The 4,483-nt window shown below is 49.5% G+C and overlaps 1 non-coding gene across 1 annotated transcript; it reads right to left on the reverse strand.

Moving 5' to 3' along the window:
- Positions 1-3,035: 3,035 nt before the first annotated feature.
- On the reverse strand, positions 3,036-3,107 carry TRNAC-GCA (transfer RNA cysteine (anticodon GCA)). The gene has a single exon. It is a non-coding gene; the product is annotated as a tRNA-Cys (tRNA).
- Between the last annotated feature and the right edge of the window lie 1,376 nt (positions 3,108-4,483).

A 4,483-nucleotide genomic window follows, 5' to 3' on the forward strand; every position in this document is an offset into this window, starting at 1 on the left:
GGATTCTTTACCACTGAGCCAGCTGGGAAGTTCAGTTGATTGCATATGTCCCTCTTGAACCCATCTAAGGAGTATGTCGGTTTATGGTAAGCAGTAATCTACATAAGTTATGTTTTCTAAATATTATTGTTCCACCATCACTTACTGAAGGATCTTTCCCTCCTTCTCTGATGATCTGGGACAGTTGCATTTTTGCATTTGCGGTCTTGGTCACTTTGCGGGACAACGGTTCGTCTTCAGCTCTGGATGAGACCCTGCCGTGTCCAGGTCTGCAGCCCAGGATGAAGCGTAGCACACAGGCTCTCTGGGGAAGCTTTAGAATGAACCTTAGGATGTGCAGACATGTGGAAATGAGGCAAGTCTGTGAGGTGGCTGTTCCGAAGGGCAGTGGTTCCTGTCCTGGGGAATCATCCTGACCTTTGACCTCCATGCCTTTGTGTGATTAGTCCTATTTATTCCTTTATTTACACTTTGGCACACAGGAGGATTTTTTCCCAACAGAGTCTCCATCCATTGGCACGACTGGTTCTTCAGCTTTTATTTTTACATTGCTTCTGTGACATGGATGAATATTTTTAGACCTTCTCTTTTGCCACAAATGGAAGAAAAGGGTGAGGTCTCAGAGTTTGCATGTGATTTCATTTTATTGCCTGCTAAGTTTATTGGTGAGAAAAGCACTCTTTCTAAAGCACTGAGGCCCCACGCTGGACTTGGAGACTAGTCACCAGAGCCCAGAGAATGAACACAGTGCTGGTTTTTCAAATTAGATTCCCCTGACTTTGAAGCTTCACAGTCACAGCAGTGTGACTTGGGGCTGATGTCTTAACCTTTCTGAGCATCTGTTTCCACATTCTCAAAGTGGGGAGAAGATAACTGATCTCAGAGTCCTTGTCCCTGGCACGTAGAAGGTGAGCGTTGCAAGTATTATTGTTATTATTTTGCCATTGTTACTAGTAGTAGTGACTGTGAATATTATTGATATTGTTCCTATTTTTGGTTTCTGTCATTTCTGCCAAAGAATGGTTTCCAGAGATGAGGGGGACGGGGACCCTGCTGGACCCCAGAGCAAAAACCTCAGAAAGAACCATCCAGTCTTTGATTGTGAACTTGAATTCCATCTCTTTGGTTGGGAATATGAGATGAAGCAGGGATTCATCTCAGAGTATTCAGAGTAAAGCATCCCAGTATTTCAGAGCTGAAGGTGGCCCCAGGTACACAGAGGATACAGGCGATGGGATACAGGCAGGGTTTCTGACTCCTGTGTGGGGGGCCTGTTACTGTGTTTAGACTTCCTCTTGGAATTTCACAGCCATGAACGAGCTGAGCATGGGGGGAAATTGACTCCCTGTGTTGGGCTTTGGTTTCATTGTCTGTAAAAAGGAAATGAAGGGTCACATGATGTGTGAGCCCTGCCCACCTTCCACTGTCACTCTGTGTAGAGCAGGAATCCCCAGGGAGGAGAATCCTGACCCCCCTCCTTTTCTCTAGCATCATGGATTCGTGAGCCAGGGGGCTTGGCGAATGCCCCCTACTTCCCCAGCACTTTCTGTTCACTCAGCCCGACCCCAAGCCCCAAACCCAAGGCTCTGTCCTTCCAGGGAGGGACCACGTTGCTTCTCCCCTGCCAGCATCCCAACAGGTGCAGGCATTTCCCCGCCGACATCAAAGTCACGGTCAGGGCCAATTTTGCTGCCCCATTCTCATCCGAAAGGAATTTGACTAAGGACAGTTCAGCGTGAATGAAGCTTCCCATGGCGGGCCAAGAGGTAAAAAGTTCATTGAACACTCAGCTGTGAGTTACATCCTGTTTGGCACTGTGGGAAATCACTGGACTTAGGAACATATCTCTAGCCCTGAACCTCCTTCAGGAAGTCCGTGCTGTCCTTTCCGACGCTCTGCCTATGAAATGCCATGGGAATTCCATTACACACAAGTCCTGCTGATGTCTCAGTGCTCTACCTGATGGGAAGAACGCCAGTCTTATCTGACTTGGAAAGTACATCATTCCATGGAAAAGACCTGGAAACAATTAAAGAGATTTCAAAAGTCAGGGAATTTCAAATTATTTGGAGATGCCAGGATCTGGAGGTCAGCCCACGTCACCAACCTGGAGAGGAAGGCGAGCACCGAGAGGCTCTAGGAGGGTCACTGTCGAAGTTAAAGCAGGCAGATGCTTCTCCATCATTTCCCTCAGTGGTCGATCGTCCATTAATATCATTGCAGGGCAACCTTTTCCTCCTCATGTCAGCAGACCAACGTTTCTGGACAGACTTGGCATTTCTGGCTTTTGCTTTGTGTATAGCATAGTTACTGCATGACAAGGAACATGACTTGACCAGTTGGAGTATGTTTTATTTGATCAGAAATTCATTAAGTGTTTTTCTTAATAATTTTACTGACTGGGTGATTTTGGCTGTGGTGGGTCTTTGTTGCCGCATGGGCTTCCTCTAGTTGCAGTGAATGAGGCTCCTCTTTGCTGTGGTGCTTGGGCTCCTTGTTGCTGTGGCTTCTCTTGTCGTGGGACGTGGGCTCTAGGTGCACATGGGCTCAGTAGCTGTGGCTCATAGGCTGAGTGGCTCCACAGCACGTGGGATCTTTCCAGACCAGGCACTGAACCTGTGTCCGCTGCACTGGCAGGTGAATTCTTGACCACTGAGCGATGAGGGAAGTCCCTATTAAATGTTTCTGAACTTTTTGCTCTCTTCCCTTTGAATCAAAGAGGGTAACAGGGGTGGGAGCAGCCTGCTTGTCACCTGGTTGCTGATGGGGCTTTGGAATGAGAAAATACGACACTCACTCATCCAGGCAGCAGCGCGGTCACAGGGTGCCTGCCTGTGCCTGGTGCTGCGTCTGCCACACCTGTCCCCCGCCTCTCTGCTTGGACTTGGCCTCCTGTTAACATCCGAAAGTGAAGTTGCTCAGTCATGTCTGACTCTTTGTGACCCCATGGACTGTAGCCTACCAGGCTCCTCTGTCCATGGAATTTTCCAGGCAAGAGTCCTGGAGTGGGTTGCCATTTCCTTCTCCAGGGGATCTTCCCAACCCAGGGATCAAACCTGGGTCTCCTGCATTGCAGGCAGACGCTTTACCATCTGAGCCACCAGGGAAGCCCAATGTGGCTAGCATCAGAGCCACATTCTTCTGCATCTGCACAGAGCAGGCATGGGCAGGGACTTTCTGTGTGCATTTTGAATGGGTTAATGACACCAAACGCCTATGCTAATGACAGTTACCCAGTTCCTCTCAGCCCTGGGGTTCTGTCCTGTCTCCTTCACAGATCCAGGCACTGGGGCAGGACAGCTGGCCAGGAGACCTCCCGAAGAGTTGTATTCTCAAGCAGATGCTAGGCTGTGCATCCCAGGGAGTGTGGGCAGGGCCCCTCGGGTTGCTGGCCGACTCTCAACAAACCATCTACAAGTCCTTTCAAATCTCTTGCCAAAGGACTTGGTCTTGGGCTTTGGGCTCTGCTCTGAGTGGCCTGTGGTCCTGGGAAACAGGTCTTACTTTATTTTCTGGTATCCTTGGCAGAACTCCCGTGATGCTCCCATCTTACCACCTGCTCCTCTCGCCAGTGCTGTTTGCCCTACTCTGAGCGTCAGTCTCTGGTCCCCACCAGACACTGGTACTCTCTTCACTGTCTGTGGGAGCCTGGACCATCTTTTTGAGGCTCCATGGCCTTCCCTCCCTGCTGGCTACCCCCCACCCTGCCCAGGCTCAGGCCTCTGCTTCCAGGCCCAAAGGCTTGACCGGGTTCTTTCTGATGATTAGCTCAGCTTCACCTCCCCACTGCTGGGTACGTTTCTGGGGAAGCAACCAAGAACAGGCCCTTGTCCTGGTCCCCTCCTACATCAACAAATGGGCAACCCTAGAAACATTTTATGCTCTGAATTCTTGACATGAACTAGCCTCCCCCATCAGTATGAGTTACAAGATAGAGAGAGAACTTCAGCCAATCAGTTCAGTTCAGTTTAGTCGCTCAGTTGTGTCCAGCTCTTTTCAACCCCATGGACTGCAGCACGCCAGGCCTCCCTGTCCATCACCAACTCCTGGAACTTACCCAAACTCATGTCCATCGAGTCGGTGATGCCATCCAACCATCTCATCCTCTGTCGTCCCCTTCTCCTCTTGCCACCAATCTTTCCCAGCATCAGGGTCTTTTCAAATGAGTCAGCTCTTCACATCAGGTGGCCAAAGTATTGGAGTTTCAGCTTCAGCATCAGTCCTTTCAAGGAATATTCAGGACTGGTCTCCTTTAGGATGGACTGGTTGGATCTCCTTGCAGTCCAAGGGACTCCCAAGAGTCTTCTCCAACACCACAGTTCAGAAGCATCAATTCTTCAGACAGTAAGGCTCCTCTTTCATATACCTCCAACTCAACTTGGAGATTTTCAAGCAGCTTTATTGAGGTATGATTGACACCCAGCACACTGCACATACTGTAACTGAACGGTTTGGTAACTTTGGACACTTTTATGCACCTTCG

The sequence above is a fragment of the Bos javanicus genome, chromosome 3, assembly GCF_032452875.1.
Source record: "Bos javanicus breed banteng chromosome 3, ARS-OSU_banteng_1.0, whole genome shotgun sequence".
Taxonomy (NCBI): domain Eukaryota; kingdom Metazoa; phylum Chordata; class Mammalia; order Artiodactyla; family Bovidae; genus Bos; species Bos javanicus.